The sequence below is a fragment of the Sinocyclocheilus rhinocerous genome, unplaced genomic scaffold (genome assembly GCF_001515625.1).
Source record: "Sinocyclocheilus rhinocerous isolate Xijiao unplaced genomic scaffold, SAMN03320098_v1.1 scaffold996, whole genome shotgun sequence".
NCBI classification, from domain to species: domain Eukaryota; kingdom Metazoa; phylum Chordata; class Actinopteri; order Cypriniformes; family Cyprinidae; genus Sinocyclocheilus; species Sinocyclocheilus rhinocerous.
In genome coordinates this window covers 990,250-1,011,739 of record NW_015660490.1, presented here as the reverse complement: position 1 = coordinate 1,011,739, position 21,490 = coordinate 990,250, and the positions used below count along the sequence as shown (strand labels likewise).

Genomic DNA, 21,490 nt, shown 5'->3' with positions numbered 1-21,490 from the left:
AAAGTTACGCCTTCTTTCTTTGCGTGAACATTTGGGTGGTGTTATGCAAATCTTCCCACATCGTGACGTAGACGTGTGGGGGCGTGTTAGAATGAGCCGTTTTAGGAGGGCGTGGATGAGTCTTAACTTTTATAAAGAATATATTTTTGGGTTTGAGACTTTGAGTCTTTGCAACTTTAGGGATCTTATCTATTCACGAACAGCTTGTAACACTCCAAAGAGAAAGGAAAACTTGAAATCGAATCATATGACCCCTTTAAAGAAAAAGTCATGATTTTTAGTACAAAGTCTAAAAAATAAATAAATAAACAAACAAACAAACAAAAATAACATATACATGGATCACAATCACTCAAAATAAGATATTTAACAAGCATTTCCAAAATAGGTCATTTCATGATTTCATGACTCTAACAATGAGTACGTTTACATGGACAACGATTAACTGCACTTGAAGCTTTCATATAATTAAAAATGAAACACCCATAACTGTACATGGCATCATCACAGAGACGAACTATATGTTTATACGTGAAATTCCGGAGGGGATGTAGGATGGCGTTACGTGGGGACGTAATCGAACTATGTACTATAACATGTAAAATGGGAACATGAAAGGAATATTCTAAAAGCAACTCATGTAAACACCTTAATTATAATATTGGCTTATTTAGAATAAGGTAAATAATTAGATTACTGATGTCCATGTAAACGTAGTCAATGTCAAGTTGTGTAACCAGCCATGTTATACGTTACATCAAAGTTTTTTTGGAGTGGCACCGCATGACATTTTACAGTCTGATTTAATTTGCACTGTCAAATGACTTGATTTATTAAACTTGATTTATTTCTTATTCACAAAAAAAAAACCTCTGCAGTGAATGGGTGCCGTCAGAATGAGAGTCCAAAGAGCTGATAAAAACAAGACAATAATCAATTGTCCATCAATTAATGTCTTGTGAAGTGAAAAACTGTGTGTTCCCCGAGGGAACTCGAGCTGCGTCGAGAACAAAACAAACTTACAGTCACTGATTCAGAAGCGCCAGATTGTCATAGCAAAGTCGGAATTGACCCATTTTTTTTTAGAAATTTTGCGCACAGCCAGCCTTGTACTCTCCTAGGTTCACAAAACTGTCGTCCATAAAATGCATCGCACAAATTTGAACATCTGGGTTGTGCTGTTCTGTTGTAAACAGATCTTTACAATGATTTCTCATTGCATCTACTTTCGGAAGGTCAAATAAAGTGCTTTTGCTTTCGCACAGAAACACACAGTGTCTCCCTGACATGGCTTCATCAACACTACTGCTGTTCCTGAAACCACGCCTTCTTTCTTTGCGTGAACATTTGGGCGGCATTATGCAAATATTTCCACATTGTGACGTAGACATGTGGGGGCGTGTTTGAATGAGGTGTTTTAGCCCGGTCTGGATCAGCCTTCTCTTTTAGATAGAATAAATTATTTTGTGGGAGACTTTGAGCTTTGTAACTCTGCAGATCGTATACATGCACAAACAACTACATAACACATTAAAGAAAAGGAAAAATAAAAATCGCATCATATGACCCCTTTAAGAACTTTTTAACTTTAAACCATTCCCTCTTGCTAAAATATAAGTCCATAATCCATACTATTTTCCAGTGAAAATGGCATCTTGTTTGAATCAGGAGAGAAATATGCAGATCAAGCACTGTTTACAAACAAAATCAGTCCAAAAACAGTTCTGAACAAATATGTGGGTGGATTTTGCTGTCAGAGGACAACAGGGGATGGAGGAATCAATATTATGGATTTTGGACATGTATTCTGGTGAGAAGCTAAGGTTTAAAGTTAAAATGTCTTTTAGTTATTTAGTTTAAATTTTTTTTTTTGGGGGGGGGTATTGTTTTTACAAACACACAGCTTTTCTGTCCGTGTATGTTGCGTTTATGAGAAAACATCTAAATGCAACAATATAATTTCAGAAATTAAAAACAATGTAGAAGAGGTGCATTCAATTAATTATTATGCATAAATTACATAATTAATTCACATGTCATTGACCCAGCTACTTTTTCTTCAACTACAGCATTTTTAGTTTTAGCTCGTTATATTTAAAGGTTTATTTAAAAAAAAAAGAAAGAAAAAGACTGACGTAATGTTTCAGCATTTATTTTAAAGAAAATCCTAATCCAATATTTCACCAAAGCAAGGCCTATCTATGCCTGAGGGAGCTTTTTGGGTTACTGTAGCTCTTTCATGACAGCTGAAGAAACTTTTAATTTTGTTTAATAATTCTTGAAATTCACTTTGAAGGCTTCAGGAAATGATTGAAATTTGACAGATAAAATGTCGACTTGATTGAGTCATATGTTTTGTCTTCCTTTACCTGTGTCACGGTTTGACAAAAAAAAAAAAACGTAGTCCTTGTTTGTTTGTAGCACTAGTGTGACAGGACGCATTAGACCGAAAGGACCCAGAGGAAACCTTACACACGTGGCTCATTGTAGATTAATAAACAAAGAAGAAGAGAACGGTAATGAATTTAGCAGGTCTGCTGGCACGGTTCCTCTGCACAGGAAATGTTGTTAGGCATGTCAACAAATCAGCTCTTGTAGACGGCACCGCTCATCATTAGAATAATTCAGTGTAATTAGTCAGTCTTTTTAATCACCTCAATAGACACAGCGTTCCAATACTTCCTGTGAAAGATAAATGGCTGTTTACCCAGCCGAAAAGAATCGGTGTACACGGCAAACTTTAAATGGCATGCTTGATTGTGTTTCTGACAGAGCATTGCGCTGAAAGATTTTCAACAAGAGCTCGGGACAGTTTGCAGACAGTGCAAGTGCCGTGTTTGCATTTATAGGGGGTCAAACCGGGTAAATAGTTTGTCTTTCAGCCCTCACCACGACTGAATGCTCCTGTAAATCTGCAGTCTTACAGTCATGGATGAATATTTACAGATTCATTATTGAATTAGTGAAGTAATTACTGTTGAGGGGGTCTTAAACCTTGTGAACTTTGCTGGCAAGAAATGATTTACTAGGACAAGTGGGGTCCTGACTGTGCATTTCATGTTTATTTATTCTGAATGAGAAAACCAGTTGTTTCTAATCTCTGTGGCTGGATACATCTTATACAAACATTTGAATGGCACGTGTTGAATTATTAATGTCTGCCTCATGTATGATGTATGGTGGATTTCCCACTCAATGTGCTTCACGGTTCTGTTTTTTACATTTTAGCTTTAAGCGCACGGGCATCAACTCATTGAGTGTGTTCATCTCATTTTATGTGGTAATGAAATCTCAAATATCATATTTTTACATGAAAGAAATATGCTCTCTCAGGGCTTTCTGATCAGGAGTTATGTTTATATGGAAGCTGTTCTTTGGCAGCTGCTTTTGAGAAAGCAAAACCCAGTGTGCTGCCTACAGAGAACATTTTAATTGCTCTTTTAATCTCAGATCTTTTCCAAATGTGCTTAGAAATTAATTTTATTAAAGTTTTAGATTATGGGCACAGTGACCGAGGTGGCCGGGCCGGGCCCCCTCAGCCCCCCCCGTGGCGCCGACGCTGTATATATATAGTTATAAGCCATGAACCAAACTAACCAGCTATGAGTTGAATCGCAATCCCATGAAGCACTATGAATGACATAATCGAAATACATATTTAAACATATTCTACATTTATTGCAAAATATATACACACACACACACACACATATATATATATATATATATATACATACATACATACACACACACACACACACACAAACTTTTCAGTAGTTTGAAAGCGTAGGGAGACTGACTCGATTACATCGTTCTCAGTGCTTCATGGGTAGTTTTCCCCCAAAAAATTCCACTGTTTAAGACAATTGTTAAAAAAAAATATATGGAAATAATGTGTACCGACAGCTTCAACAACAACACATTTCATTGATTAACGATCTCGTAGCTGACAGTAAGTCTATTTTTAACAGGTTATAAATTATTGTTTAACATCAGTTCCCCTATAGAGAAAATAAAAAGGATTTTTACTTCTGGAAACCAACTAATGTACTCTATCAATAATTCATGTGTGCTATGCATCATTGTTTACTGGAGTATTAGCTTAGCAACATGCTAATGCCAAACTCTATAGAAATCAATTGTAAAGTCAAGTCTCTCATGTGATATTTCTGTCTATATATCGAGGGCTCCAAATGATTCACTCATGAGGGTTCGAATGCTGCCTGTGTATGCAGTACGCCGTGAGGCAGCTGACTATGTTTTGGAATGGTGCTCATCTCTCAAGATGCTTCCACGAGGTTGAGCAGGCTATTAAAATGCCAGGTTGTTATGTGATAGAGCAATGGTGTGCAGCAGCACTGAGCGGGGAGGTGAATTGTGGGGAAAAGTCATTTCATTCTGAGACTAACCGTCATTGTGTATGTTAAGGGAAGAAGCGGGAGCTCTTGCCTGGAGGAATTTCCGCCTTTAAGTAGCCTGACCTGAGGAGTCAGATAAACACAGACCTCCATCCTTCTCTCATTCTATCATAACTGAAGTTACAGCCTTGCAAAATGTCAGAGTTAAGTGCTTTTGTCTCGCTGTGACCTGTCACCGCCGCTCTACGTGGCTAGACAGATGCTAACATTTTTTATAGTGCATCTCTTTATAGCACAGGCTGTTACTGAAGACCATAACACTTAAACTATAGCTGAAATATAATTTGTAATGAAAAAAAAAGTACTCAGAACAAATGCAAAAAATTAAGCACTCAGTCTCTGATGTTTGGACCCCACTGTATTTGTGTCATCGCTCCTCATGTTAGTCTTAAAGATTCCACTGTTCACTAGGCAATTACTGCAGGCCCTTTATGCAGCATTAAGAGTTTGTTTTGGGCTGGATAGGAAGGTTTTCAGCAGGCTGATGCTTTACAAAGATCATTTCAGTCATGTTTTGGGGAAGCAACAAAGCTTAATCTGTCCCGACAGCCAACTCCAGGCAATCAATCTCCTAGGAGAGAGAGACGACGTACTGTCCATCTCCCCTGCTGTCTGATAGAGGGCTGAAGATGAGACATTTTTGGACTCCCCGGCATCTCTCTCTTTCTCCATTTTCTTCTCTCTCTCTCTCTCTCTCCTCGCATTGCTGTTCTTCACAGCAAACATTAACACCAAATTATATGAAATAATGATGAAACTTTATTTTAAGGTCCAGCTCACATTATTAGCTAACTATTAACTGTGACTTTTGCCTCAATAAACTCATAATTTGCTGCTTATTAATAGTTAGTAAGGTAGTTGTTAAGTTTAGGTATGGGGTAGGATTAAGGGATGTAAAATATGAAATAGGGTCATGAAGAATAAGGCATTAATATGTGCTTTATATGTACTAATAAACAATATGCTAGTAATATGCATGCTAGTTAATGATGAGAATTGGTCCTTACACTCTCAGAAAAAAAAGGTACAAAAGCTGTGACTGGGGCAGTACCGTTTCAAAAGGTACACTTTTGTACCTTTTAGGTACTAATATGTACACTTTAGGTACTAATATGTACCTTTAAGGTACCAATATGGACTGTTTAGGTACAAAGGTGTGCCTTTTGAAAAGGTACCACCCCAGTGACAGCTTTTGTGAAAAAATTTCTGAGAATGTAAAATAAAGTGTTGCCGAAATATTACTAAGCAAAAATGACACCAGAAAAAAATAAAATTATAATAATGCAGTTTGGACATTTTTATTTTATTTTATTTTATTTAGTTTATTTAGTTTGTTTCATTTATTTGCATTGTGACTGAATTTTTGGATTCAATCACATAGGATCCAATTATTGGATTTACATTACTGAATAATATGTTTTTATATATGCATTAATAAATTAATTTAATAAATCTATGCATCAATACATTTTAATTTATATTATAAATAATGTTATTTATAATATTAATATATATACACACATCGCATATATAAATATATATTACAATTTTATTTTAATTTATATTTTTTTTATAAATAATGTATTTGACAAGCTTCACCTATTGTAGAACAACACTTTTCTGTTTAGTATCTTTATTAATTAACTTTGTTTGGTTTATATATTATGCTCTTCTTTTGCATATTCATTGCATTATGAATATTTTGTTAAAATGACATTTTGATTAACATATGTGTCACTATCACGGTATGAAGCACACGGTGCCAGGGTAATCCAGAAGTGAGTCTTTAATTATCAAACCAAGAGTTAAACAGAATAACAGTAAAACACCACAACGTAACTTCAAAGCAAGACAGCGGAGCTGAGGAAAACACAGGGTATATAAACACATGGAACGTAATTAGGGAGAACTGAAACAGGTGAGGAGTAATCAATCAAAACAGGTGGACAGAATAAACGCTGATTAACTAAATGAGAACAGGAACTGAACCAAATAGTTGTATCTGAACTAAACAGATACAAACACGTGACAATATGTAAATGTTCCATTTTATATCAAAATATTTTTTTTAAATTAACAGTTTCAAAGTAGCTTTTTGGGTATTTCTTGGCAGTTAACTCTGAGCTATAATATTAATAGGAGATGTGAATAAATGAATGGAAGAAGTGAGCGTGAAGGGCCGTATCGAGAGGACAGAGGATCTGACAGGGCCCATCAAACGCAGGCTGCTGTTTTTCCTTCTGCATGGATCATGAGCAAATCTGATGATTGTTAGTCTTGAGGGGTGTGCAGGCTGCCACGGCCATCAGTTTGGACAGCTAGAAATTACATGTTTTGGAGCGTGCGCCGAGACGAGTGAAAAAGACACTGGTTTAGAGAGAAAAAACGCCAGGGTTGAAATGCCAGCAACAAGCCAAAGTTGCTGATGTGAGTTCACTGGTGGAATCAAGTGCAGTAAGAGTTATATTTCCACTTGACAGGGGAGAGAAAAGCAGTGAATACATGATCGAACTGGGGGAAATAAGTCCATTGTAAACAACATGCCCAAGGAGACCTATTAGTTTGATTGATCATAAACAAATGCAGACAAGTCCCTGGCTCCCACTCGCTCTCTCTCTCTCGCACACAGTTGCTCACTGGAAGTCTCAACCTGGTAATGCTGATAGATGTAGGTGGTAAATACATGAATACAGGAGGACAGGAATAGAATAGCTGCGATATATGAAGAACTTCACCTCCCGAGCTGGATGACAGATTACAGCCATTTGAATGTGCTGTTCGGTGGTCAAATGCAGTACATCAGCAATCACTTATACTTTAGAGGTTCCATCTCGGCATTTTCTTCCCAGCAAAGGCCCAAACTATCATAATCCACACTGATTCAGTGGCCATTATGGCTTGTGAATTATGACCGTACATTTCAGGAATACTCCATTCAAACATATGACATTGGTAAATAAGATAATTTTATTTGAGTGAAGTGGGTTTAATAACGAGGGGTGAGAACCAGAGGGGCGTAAGTGATACTTCACCAACTTTACAGGAGGAACCAAAAATAAAAAATAAAAAACGAGCATAGTTTGATCTGACTTTTTTTACATACTGATTTCAATAGGTTATAATAAAAGTTTGTACTCACATGGATGACCATATACTTATTGAACACTATTTTAACATTTATTCAGAAAAAAAAATATATATATTTTTTTTTTAAATCAAATGCACCTTTTTGGCATCAATGTTTTATTCAATTTAATGTATAAAAACATAGGCATATCTGATGACAATATGAACAAAGCATCACATTAATGAGTTTAAAATAAATAACAATCTATTGTGATAAAAAATAAATATCACATAAAAGTCCTTGAATCAAATTAGTTAATTGAACTATCAACTATTTGGCCAAATGAGCGATTGAAAAGCCTTTACAGATGCCTTCCCTAGTGAAAAATAAATATACAAAAATGTATTTGAAATACATTTATTTCACGCTAAGAATACAACAAAAACATTTACATATTACTATACTGGTTTACTTAAAGTCTGCTAAATTGGAACAACTGATTTTGTACATAATGCACTTTAATTGTAAGAAAGTAGTGCTGAAGTCCAGCTAAAGATATACTGAACTATATTTGGTTGTGTTAAAAGTGGAACTATTGCAAGTATACTTTAGGTACACACTGTAAAAAAAATTCTGTAACATTTACGGTAATTCAACCTATTGAAGTACTGAAATCTGTTTTGTACCTTTGTAATACACTGATAACCACCAAATGCAGGTGGTGATGAGAAAGTCACACGATGAACCAAAGCCCATCACAAGCAGCTTTTAAATAATAACATATATAGAAGGTGCACAGTGTCATCCACACAAACACTAAACACCATCATGGTAACACACATGAAATGGAAATAATGCAATAAACATTCATTTAACAACATTAGGTGTAACACATAACCCTAATATACAAGATAAGAAAAAAATAAGAAGAAACATAGTTATTTAAACAAAAAAAAAATTCTGTGAATGTCAATTTGTGGTTATTCACTGTAAATTATACGGCCTTTTTCACTTCCAAAAACAGTATACTACCGTAAAATTAATGTCCAATACATGTAATGTCCAATACAGTTTTTCACCGTATATAGTAGTATATTTACCGTTAACCATTTAACAGGTTTTTACTGTAGCATTTTTACAGTCTTTTACCGTTAAATTCACTGTCTTTTTTACAGTGCACTTTAAATATCTGCATTTAAATATTATTCAAAGATCATACAATCCTCATCAATAGTGACATTAAAACACATTTTAGGCTTAATTAATATTGAGAAATGTGCATTGTCTACAAGTAGAACTCCAAATAAAGTTTAATATTTTTTTTATATTTACATAAGTATGGAGTGATATGTCAGTAAATAGACGATACATAAAGCAAATAAAATGTTAATAGATTTGAACTACTAAGAAATAAATGTATTTTCAATACAGTATATTACTATTTTGCTAGGGTTTGTAATTAAAAAAACAATAATAATAATAATCCCTTCTCTGCATTCTCTCTCTTGTGGCTAAGCAGTAACTGAGTGCCTACAGTATCTCACAGAAGTGAGTACACCCCTCACATTTTTGTAAATATTTTATTATATCTTTTCATGTGACAACACTGAAGAAATGACACTTTGCTACAATGTAAAGTAGTGCGTGTACAGCTTGTATAACAGTATAAATTTGCTGTCCCCTCAAAATAACTAGTGGCCTTTTATTGTGGCCAGCCTAAGGCACACCTGTGCAATAATCATTCTGTCTAATCAGCATCTTGATATGCCTCACCTGTGAGGTGGATGGATTATCTTGGCAAAGGAGAAGTGCTCACTAACACAGATTTAGACAGATTTGTGAACAATATTTGAGAGAAATAGGCATTTTGTGTACATAGAAAAAAGTCTTAGATCTTTGAGTTCAGCTCATGAAAAATGGGGGCAAAAACAAAAGTGTTGCGTTTATAATTTTGTTCAGTGTAAGTTATTGGTTACTACCTGCTAGCTAGCTGCACCTCACTGACATTGAATGCTGGATATTTTAATTTTCTCCATCATCATCCAGCTCTTTGTCACAAAATAAGCTTGATAATACATTGTCAGTAGTTAAAAACTGCTGTCTTCTCATGGTGACCTACCAGGCTTATTTGTTGTGTCAGTCATGTGCTAACCACAGGCTTTACCCTCCATATATTTCTCAATGCCAAAGTGGCGTAAGGGCAGTTACGCCCTTTTGGCACCAAGTGCTCACTAACACAGATTTAGACAGATTTGTGAACAATATTTGAGAGAAATAGGCATTTTGTGTACATAGAAAAAAGTCTTAGATCTTTGAGTTCAGCTCATGAAAAATGGGGGCAAAAACAAAAGTGTTGCGTTTATAATTTTGTTCAGTGTAAGTTATTGGTTACTACCTGCTAGCTAGCTGCACCTCACTGACATTGAATGCTGGATATTTTAATTTTCTCCATCATCATCCAGCTCTTTGTCACAAAATAAGCTTGATAATACATTTAAAAACTTAAAAACTGCTGTCTTCTCATGGTGACCTACCAGGCTTATTTGTTGTGTCAGTCATGTGCTAACCACAGGCTTTACCCTCCATATATTTCTCAATGCCAAAGTGGCGTAAGGGCAGTTACGCCCTTTTGGCACCAACTGGCTTAGTATTTTCAGTGTTAAGTCTTTTGGTTTCTAATGAATAACTCCAAATCGATTAAGGATTCACTTGTGTCCTTCTGGCAGTAGAAAGCGCTCATCAAGAGCTTTCATTTGATATGTATATCGCCATTTCACCCAAAATGTCACTTACGCCCTTCTGGTTCTTACCCCTCGATATTGTAGTTTGAGGTGGACAGAACAGCATCTTATATCAGGTATGAACAATTCCATAAAAAACAAAAAAAATGGAACTTGATGGACACGAGCCAAAATATATCATTATGTCAATGAAATGAATGATACATCTATCATCAGTGAAAAAAAAAAACAGCTTCACATTAGAGTTAGAAACAAAACACTCAGTCACTGTTCCTTGAGGGTCCTAAACATGATATTAAAAACCTTGGGTATATTAACAATTAAAACAGAATAGTTTGTGCACGTTAAGTTATTATTTTGTCTGGTGGAATATATGAAAATATTTGTTATGCAGCTTCTTCGGGGCAGTAGTATAAAACAATACAACATTATTTTTTTATATTTTATCTTTTTTTAATGCTATACATCTTATAGATTCTGCAAGGAGTAGTTAACTTAGAAAAAGCATAATGCACAGGTGCTGTAACTTCATCAAACTCAAATAAACTAATAATAATAATAAAAGAAAATAAAGTAATATATATATATATATATATATCTTCAGGAATAGGAAGATATTTCTTACACCATTTTAACCTGAAAAAGCATCAACTTTCATACACAAGATTTTATTGTTGGTTTTATTGTCACTTGAAAAGAGAATATCTTCCTAAATTGAATAAATAGCATGTATCAATATTTGTTAATAGTACAAAATATTTTAAATATTAAAAAAATATATATTTCCCCCCCAAGAAATGTCAGCCTTTTTAATGAGACTTTTTTTTTCTTTATTATAATTTCATCAAGTTAGATCGCAGTTCCTTCCTTGTGGCAATAAAAATATAATTCTAATTCAGGATGCAAACTTGGATTCCTGTGAGCTATCTTAAATATCATGAGCAAGTACATCACAGCTATTAATTATATTGATTGAATTTTTAATGTATCTTTTTAAAATAACTTTTCAGATCCTTAAAAGAGTGTGTACCTACCATACCATCAGACGGCCCAGCTCCACTTGCCATGTTTTTTATTTGTAAGTATTTTAGTCGCAGACACAGTTCAGGTCATCTGAGTGCTGGCAGATCCTAATATATGTGTTCCCATCTGACAGCACTCCGTTCCTTCATTTCCTGCAATATATGACTGTCGACTGATGTTAATATTGTAGTGATATTTTGGTAGTCTTGCGGCCACTCTCAGTCTTCTGCGAGGTTGAGAGGTGGTTTGCTGCGGCAGAGACTCTGTGACAGATGGGCTGTTTGTTCTCGGTGCCGGATATCACCCAAAATCTGGGCAAAAAGCGGCAGATTACCTATGATGCATCACACGGCCCTTCTGTAATAACCTGAATGTTAAGGTTTGCACTTTACAAGATATATATTTCAGCTCAAAGAAGCTTCTGGCTGTACTTATTTACTCAAACCGATCTGAATTCAGTCCGCGTTTTACGCGAACATACATTGTGAGTCTTGGGTATATTTGCAAGTGGCATATGTTAAATATCTAATTAAGTAAAGGAACTTTCAAGCCTAAAGGGGCTGAGAAAGATATTGCATCATTCATCTCAATTTGTTTTGTGTTGTTCTTATTTATTGGATAAATGCCCAATGTATTATTTTCATTGTGTCCTCAACTACAAAGAATGCATTTAGTATATAGTGGCTAATCCCTGGAGACACCCGGGGGAAAAAATAATATTCACTTCTGATTTTCTTTAAATCACAAACACAATTCTGGTTATGTGGACCTCTGCAAATATGAGCTTAAAGGGACAGATCATCATTTCTGTTAATCGAGCTCTTGATGACGATCAAAATTCTGCTGAATATACCCAAAACTATGCTTTCTTAGATCTAAATAAAACTCAGTGACACGGAAATGATGAAAAGTAAATATATTTTGAAAATCCATATTTTATTTTATTTTATTTTTTTATTTTTTATTTATTTTTTTATTTATTTACCATTCAAATATTTAGGCTCAGTAAGATTTTTTTTTTTTTTTTATTAATACTTTTATTCCATAAGGATGCATTAACTTGACAGTAAAGGCATTTGTAATGTTTCAAAAGATTTATATTTCAAATAAATGCTGTTCTTCTGAACTTTCTATTCATCAAAGAATTCTGAAAAATAAGTATCACGGTTTCCCCAAAAACGTGAAGCAGCACAACTGTTTTAAACATTGATAATAATTAGCCATTCTTATTATTAATAATAATAAGAAGAAATCATTTGAATGATTTCTGAAGGATCATGTGACACTGAAGGCTGGCAGTTCAAACACACATAAAAAAAATCAGCTTTACCATTACAGGAATAATAATAATTAAATAATTTTAAATAATTTTAAAAAGTATTAAAATTATGAAATGTAATATTGTGAAACATTTTTAAATTGTAATAATATTTCACACTATTATAGTTTTACTGAATATTTCACCAAATTTACGCAGCTTTGGCGAGCATAAGAGACTTTCAAAAACATACAAAATCTTACAGACCCCAAACATTTATACAGTATTGTATTGTTTATTTTATTTTATTTTATTTACAAATGTCATGTTTTTAAATCATACATAGGACGTATTAATGTTTTTAAATATTATAAAATATTTTCAAAGTATTGCACTTTTTTTCAAGAATTTCAGCCATTTTAATTAAACTTTTTTTGTTGTTGTCTTCATTATTATTTCATGACAGTTTTATCGCAGTTTCTTTTGTATTTCATAATTCAAAAATATAAGGCACATTAATCACGCATTTGAAGTGAAGAAGTGTCTATACTGATTTCATTATTAATACATTTTTAAATAAAGTAGCCTGTTATTGACCCTCTTGCAAATAAAGACAACACCATTAAAAATAGATGTCATGATGTCGCCTTCATTAAACGCATTGAAACATGGCTCCCAGTGAGCCAACAGCTCTAAAACGTCACAAGCAGTGTGCCACAGCTCCGAAAACTTTCAAATAGACAAGAAGTGAAGTATATTTAAGTGACAGAGAGAAAGTCTGTCTTTTTTCCAGGACTGTTTAGTGATCTAAATGAGGAGGTAATTGCGCTGCATGCTGGATGGGCATTGTCAGCTTTTTGACAGTGCCTCATTTGAGAGTCTGGGAGTTTGGAAGAAACCGCTGGAATCAGCTGTTACTAAACCCAGTGAGCTCTGACGACTGATCAAACTCCAGCGTCTGGTGATATGATGTCCAGTCACAGGGCATAAAATCACTGTTAGACATGATTTATGTGCTCAGTCTGATGTTTAGATAAATATCACAGTTTGAGCTGTCCATTTTTATCCTCATCTGTGCGTTCGACATATTTGGGTCTTTGAGGATCTGTGCTTGATATTACAAGCCGAAATAAGTGGAAAATGATGCAACAAAGACAAACTTTGGCGAAGATTCTCTAAAAAGTCTCGCTGAGAAACATCACTCTTGAGTAAGGTGACTGCATATGCCGCCATTAGTGCTTTCCTCTCTCCAGTGATCAGACAAATGAAGCAAGAAGTTGCGATGCCGCCCATCTTGAACCCTGATCATAACATGTAATGGTTTGGCCAGGTGCTGGGGTGGCATTAGACCTGCCGGACAGGTGGCGGTGGGACGGAGGATGGCTTCAAGCTCCCATAATGAGAGCTGTGCCAACTGGACTCCCATCTGCTGCCATGCTAAGCGCTCTGAGCCATTAAAAACAGCCTCTTCTCATTCAGAGAGGGATTGGTGAGCCGATTCTCCCTCAGGGCACTCGCACAGTCAAGGAGGGTTTGTGAAAGACTCGGCTGGTGACAACTGCGACGGCTTCCTGGTTAAGGGATGATGGGAAGGTGAAGGCACACTGTGGTAGCGCTTTTAAATTTCAGGGCATATGCAAACACTCAAGTTTTCAAGATGCACTTGAAAGGAAAAAACACTGTTGGCCATTGGCGGCTGGGTCGATTCTGTTATACAGATTTTATTATTTTTTTTCTATGTTTCCATCAGTTTTTAAAGATGAAAATTAAAGTTGTTATGAAATGAAAGATGTGATCGTCTTTCTTTCCTAGATGTCATGATGTCGCCTTCATTAAACGCATTGAAACATGGCTCCCAGTGAGCCAACAGCTCTAAAACGTCACAAGCAGTGTGCCACAGCTCCGAAAACTTTCAAATAGACAAGAAGTGAAGTATATTTAAGTGACAGAGAGAAAGTCTGGCTTTTTTCCAGGACTGTTTAGCGATCTAGATGAGGAGGTAATTACGCTGGATGTTGGATGGGCATTGTCAGCTTTTTAAAAGTGCCTCATTTGAGAGTCTGGGTGTTTGGAAGAAACCGCTGGAATCAGCTGTTACTAAACCCAGTGAGCTCTGACGACTGATCAAACTCCAGCGTCTGGTGATATGATGTCCAGTCACAGGGCATAAAATCACTGTTAGACATGATTTATGTGCTCAGTCTGATGTTTAGATAAATATCACAGTTTGAGCTGTCCATTTTTATCCTCATCTGTGCGTTCGACATATTTGGGTCTTTGAGGATCTGTGCTTGATATTACAAGCCGAAATAAGTGGAAAATGATGCAACAAAGACAAACTTTGGCGAAGATTCTCTAAAAAGTCTCGCTGAGAAACATCACTCTTGAGTAAGGTGACTGCATATGCCGCCATTAGTGCTTTCCTCTCTCCAGTGATCAGACAAATGAAGCAAGAAGTTGCGATGCCGCCCATCTTGAACCCTGATCATAACATGTAATGGTTTGGCCAGGTGCTGGGGTGGCATTAGACCTGCCGGACAGGTGGCGGTGGGACGGAGGATGGCTTCAAGCTCCCATAATGAGAGCTGTGCCAACTGGACTCCCATCTGCTGCCATGCTAAGCGCTCTGAGCCATTAAAAACAGCCTCTTCTCATTCAGAGAGGGATTGGTGAGCCGATTCTCCCTCAGGGCACTCGCACAGTCAAGGAGGGTTTGTGAAAGACTCGGCTGGTGACAACTGCGACGGCTTCCTGGTTAAGGGATGATGGGAAGGTGAAGGCACACTGTGGTAGCGCTTTTAAATTTCAGGGCATATGCAAACACTCAAGTTTTCAAGATGCACTTGAAAGGAAGAAACACTGTTGGCCATTGGCGGCTGGGTCGATTCTGTTTTTATGATTTTATTATTTTTTTTCTATGTTTCCATCAGTTTTTAAAGATGAAAATTAAAGTTGTTATGAAATGAAAGATGTGATCGTTTTTCTTTCTTTCCATAGTAAAAAAAAAATGAAATAAATAAATAAAAATGTGTCAATTTTGATTTCATGGTGACTTTTATCACACGCATAAGTACATGAGGTGAATGTTGTTTTTCATAAACAAAAGTGATTATTTATTTAGAAATATTCCAGATGTTTGTTTGTTTGTTTGTTTGTTTATCTATCCTTATTTTTTTCTTAATTTCCTTTCTCTAATAAAAAAAAAAAATGCTTTCTTGGCTAAATATTTCAGAAAGTCACTTCATTTGGAATGGAAAAACAACAAAACAAACATCAGCAATGGATTAACAATGAATTTAATTAATTATTTGATGTTTTTGTGGTATTAGTTGCTTTTTTTTCCACTTTAAAATATTCCATCTTGTTTAATAAAAGTACAGAATCTAATATGCTTATATCAAAAGATGGTTAAAAATAATAACATTAACTTATATTAACCTTAATATTAACCTCATTACACAAAGGCTTTTAGCTCATTAGTTGTGTTTGTTTGTTTGTTTGTTTGTAAGTTTTAAAAATGACGTTTTATCAAAGTTTCATAAAATAATAACATTTAAGTGCTTTGAGCAGGTGCTGTATTCAACAGCAACACAATTTTCCAAAAAAATTCAAGTAGTTTTATTATTATTATTATTATTATTATTACTTTACTTTTTCTAACTTTTATTTATTCTTTAATTTGTTTTATTTATTTGGTGTGTGAGAGCAGCATTGCTCAGTGTGCTAACTGCTATGCCACGGTTTTGACACCTTTTTTAAAAAGATAAATAGATAATAGACAGATTACTTCACTGATGTGAATGATACTTCATCACTTTGGGCTCAGACAATAATGTGACAATCCACTTCTTAACTGGCCTTTATTTTATTCGGAGCAAACAAAAAAAAAATGTGAAGGGTTGTATCCGTCACAAACTGACTGACGCGGCTTGACACTTCACAGTATTGGTAGCATGGCGGTTGTAACTGTAATCTGTCAACATGCATCTTATATGAGCTGCTCGGATTGTAACAGCGCTGGGCTTTTTATTGACCTTGAATCTCTGCCCTCATTCCTATACATCAAATTGCGGTGTAAGGGCAGCCTTGCCGTCACTCCATAATTTAACACCAGATTGTAATTGATGACCGCAACGGGGAGGATCTGAGACAACTGCCTCGGAGCTGAGAAAAATCTGTAATAACCCATAAGAATGCGTGAGAAACATTAAAAAGACAAATCTTTTTGTTTGGAGGCGTACGCTTGAATTTAGCTCTCTCTGGACTACATGCGAGCTAAACAAGCACTTGAGATCCCCGCTCTTGTGCGTTTATAAGAACCCACGGTAATTTAGCGCGACTGACCCCGCAGGACGTTCATAAATATTCAAAACAGCAAATAAAGAGGCCTATGTAAACAAAAAAGTTGTCAGTTCTTGTTTGGGCGATATATCGGCTGTTTTGAGCAGAGGAGGCACCAGGGACTGGGAGTAAATTACTGGGCAGGAAATTGAGTTATTGGGAATCACCCTGTCAACAGGGGTGTTAGCGAGGCGTGCAGTTGCCTTGGATTCCCAGAGCCCAGTTAAGCGGTTGCTATGCGTCTGAGCCCATGAGCCGCCCGATGTCAGCAGGACCAAGCCTCCACGCGCAGGGCCAAATAATAACGGTTGTTTTCAGATGCTGTGTTTGTTGGCTCACTTGCAGACAGATCTTCTTGTACTCAGTGGGGTTTGACCATTAAACGGGTGACCTTGAGACTCACCTGAAGCCGACGCATACATAGGACGTATTAATGTTTTTAAATATTATAAAATATTTTCAAAGTATTGCACTTTTTTTCAAGAATTTCAGCCATTTTAATTAAACTTTTTTTGTTGTTGTCTTCATTATTATTTCATGACAGTTTTATCGCAGTTTCTTTTGTATTTCATAATTCAAAAATATAAGGCACATTAATCACGCATTTGAAGTGAAGAAGTGTCTATACTGATTTCATTATTAATACATTTTTAAATAAAGTAGCCTGTTATTGACCCTCTTGCAAATAAAGACAACACCATTAAAAATAGATGTCATGATGTCGCCTTCATTAAACGCATTGAAACATGGCTCCCAGTGAGCCAACAGCTCTAAAACGTCACAAGCAGTGTGCCACAGCTCCGAAAACTTTCAAATAGACAAGAAGTGAAGTATATTTAAGTGACAGAGAGAAAGTCTGGCTTTTTTCCAGGACTGTTTAGCGATCTAGATGAGGAGGTAATTACGCTGGATGTTGGATGGGCATTGTCAGCTTTTTAAAAGTGCCTCATTTGAGAGTCTGGGTGTTTGGAAGAAACCGCTGGAATCAGCTGTTACTAAACCCAGTGAGCTCTGACGACTGATCAAACTCCAGCGTCTGGTGATATGATGTCCAGTCACAGGGCATAAAATCACTGTTAGACATGATTTATGTGCTCAGTCTGATGTTTAGATAAATATCACAGTTTGAGCTGTCCATTTTTATCCTCATCTGTGCGTTCGACATATTTGGGTCTTTGAGGATCTGTGCTTGATATTACAAGCCGAAATAAGTGGAAAATGATGCAACAAAGACAAACTTTGGCGAAGATTCTCTAAAAAGTCTCGCTGAGAAACATCACTCTTGAGTAAGGTGACTGCATATGCCGCCATTAGTGCTTTCCTCTCTCCAGTGATCAGACAAATGAAGCAAGAAGTTGCGATGCCGCCCATCTTGAACCCTGATCATAACATGTAATGGTTTGGCCAGGTGCTGGGGTGGCATTAGACCTGCCGGACAGGTGGCGGTGGGACGGAGGATGGCTTCAAGCTCCCATAATGAGAGCTGTGCCAACTGGACTCCCATCTGCTGCCATGCTAAGCGCTCTGAGCCATTAAAAACAGCCTCTTCTCATTCAGAGAGGGATTGGTGAGCCGATTCTCCCTCAGGGCACTCGCACAGTCAAGGAGGGTTTGTGAAAGACTCGGCTGGTGACAACTGCGACGGCTTCCTGGTTAAGGGATGATGGGAAGGTGAAGGCACACTGTGGTAGCGCTTTTAAATTTCAGGGCATATGCAAACACTCAAGTTTTCAAGATGCACTTGAAAGGAAGAAACACTGTTGGCCATTGGCGGCTGGGTCGATTCTGTTTTTATGATTTTATTATTTTTTTTCTATGTTTCCATCAGTTTTTAAAGATGAAAATTAAAGTTGTTATGAAATGAAAGATGTGATCGTTTTTCTTTCTTTCCATAGTTAAAAAAAAATGAAATAAATAAATAAAAATGTGTCAATTTTGATTTCATGGTGACTTTTATCACACGCATAAGTACATGAGGTGAATGTTGTTTTTCATAAACAAAAGTGATTATTTATTTAGAAATATTCCAGATGTTTGTTTGTTTGTTTGTTTGTTTATCTATCCTTATTTTTTTCTTAATTTCCTTTCTCTAATAAAAAAAAAAAATGCTTTCTTGGCTAAATATTTCAGAAAGTCACTTCATTTGGAATGGAAAAACAACAAAACAAACATCAGCAATGGATTAACAATGAATTTAATTAATTATTTGATGTTTTTGTGGTATTAGTTGCTTTTTTTTCCACTTTAAAATATTCCATCTTGTTTAATAAAAGTACAGAATCTAATATGCTTATATCAAAAGATGGTTAAAAATAATAACATTAACTTATATTAACCTTAATATTAACCTCATTACACAAAGGCTTTTAGCTCATTAGTTGTGTTTGTTTGTTTGTTTGTTTGTAAGTTTTAAAAATGACGTTTTATCAAAGTTTCATAAAATAATAACATTTAAGTGCTTTGAGCAGGTGCTGTATTCAACAGCAACACAATTTTCCAAAAAAATTCAAGTAGTTTTATTATTATTATTATTATTATTATTATTATTATTATTATTATTATTATTATTATTATTATTATTATTATTATTATTACTTTACTTTTTCTAACTTTTATTTATTCTTTAATTTGTTTTATTTATTTGGTGTGTGAGAGCAGCATTGCTCAGTGTGCTAACTGCTATGCCACGGTTTTGACACCTTTTTTAAAAAGATAAATAGATAATAGACAGATTACTTCACTGATGTGAATGATACTTCATCACTTTGGGCTCAGACAATAATGTGACAATCCACTTCTTAACTGGCCTTTATTTTATTCGGAGCAAACAAAAAAAAATGTGAAGGGTTGTATCCGTCACAAACTGACTGACGCGGCTTGACACTTCACAGTATTGGTAGCATGGCGGTTGTAACTGTAATCTGTCAACATGCATCTTATATGAGCTGCTCGGATTGTAACAGCGCTGGGCTTTTTATTGACCTTGAATCTCTGCCCTCATTCCTATACATCAAATTGCGGTGTAAGGGCAGCCTTGCCGTCACTCCATAATTTAACACCAGATTGTAATTGATGACCGCAACGGGGAGGATCTGAGACAACTGCCTCGGAGCTGAGAAAAATCTGTAATAACCCATAAGAATGCGTGAGAAACATTAAAAAGACAAATCTTTTTGTTTGGAGGCGTACGCTTGAATTTAGCTCTCTCTGGACTACATGCGAGCTAAACAAGCACTTGAGATCCCCGCTCTTGTGCGTTTATAAGAACCCACGGTAATTTAGCGCGACTGACCCCGCAGGACGTTCATAAATATTCAAAACAGCAAATAAAGAGGCCTATGTAAACAAAAAAGTTGTCAGTTCTTGTTTGGGCGATATATCGGCTGTTTTGAGCAGAGGAGGCACCAGGGACTGGGAGTAAATTACTGGGCAGGAAATTGAGTTATTGGGAATCACCCTGTCAACAGGGGTGTTAGCGAGGCGTGCAGTTGCCTTGGATTCCCAGAGCCCAGTTAAGCGGTTGCTATGCGTCTGAGCCCATGAGCCGCCCGATGTCAGCAGGACCAAGCCTCCACGCGCAGGGCCAAATAATAACGGTTGTTTTCAGATGCTGTGTTTGTTGGCTCACTTGCAGACAGATCTTCTTGTACTCAGTGGGGTTTGACCATTAAACGGGTGACCTTGAGACTCACCTGAAGCCGACGTCCTCTCGGTTATTGCTGCCTGTGAGCCAAATGAGAGTGTTTCTTAACACATTTAAGCGTACTTTTAAAACATGCACTTTGTAATCATGTCATATTAAAGGTATATTTTAAAGTCATTATGTTTTAATAATCTCTGCTGTGTTTTAATGAAGTACACTTACTTTGATGTGTTGACTAACATACTAAACCACATTTGTGACCCTGGACCACAAAACCAGTCTTAAGTCGCTGGGGTATATTTGTAGCAATAGCCAAAAATACATTGTATGGGTCAAAATGATTGATTTTTCTTTTATGCAAAAAATCATTAGGATATTAAGTAAAGATCATGCTCCATGAAGATATTTTGTAAATTTCCTACTGTAAATATATTAAAACTTAATTTTCTATTAGTATTATGCGTTGCTAAGAACTTAATTTGGACAACTTTGAAAGCGATTTTCTCAATATTTTGATTTTTTTGCACCCTCAGATTCCAGATTCTCAAATAGTTGTAGCTCAGCCAAATATAGTCCTATCCTAACAAACCATACATCAATGGAAAGCTTATTTATTCAGCTTTCAGATTATGTATAAATCTCAATTTCGAAAAATTGACCCTTATGACTGGTTTTGTGGTCCAGGATCACATTTAAAGTACTTGATTGTAATGTTAACTTATGAATGAAAGTCATACTGGTTTAGAAGAGTGAGAGTAAATGTAAAAATCACCCTTGTGAAAATGAAGTGTGCTAGTAGTAAATGTGCAATTGTAGTGGAGTTCAGATCTCAAAAGAATATTTTTAAGAAATTCACTTAAAGGGGTCATATGATTCGTTTTCAAGTTTCCCTTTCTCTTTGGAGTGTTACAAGCTGTTCGTGAATAGATAAGAACCCTAAAGTTGCAAAGACTAAAGTCTCAAACCCAAAGAGATATTCTTTATAAAAGTGAAGACTCG

The 21,490-nt window shown here is 35.9% G+C and overlaps 1 protein-coding gene across 3 annotated transcripts in view; it reads left to right on the top strand.

Moving 5' to 3' along the window:
• The window catches only part of LOC107724967 (cell adhesion molecule 2-like), a 260,688-nt gene that overhangs the window by 122,503 nt on the left and 116,695 nt on the right, over positions 1–21,490 (top strand). The window lies entirely within an intron of this gene.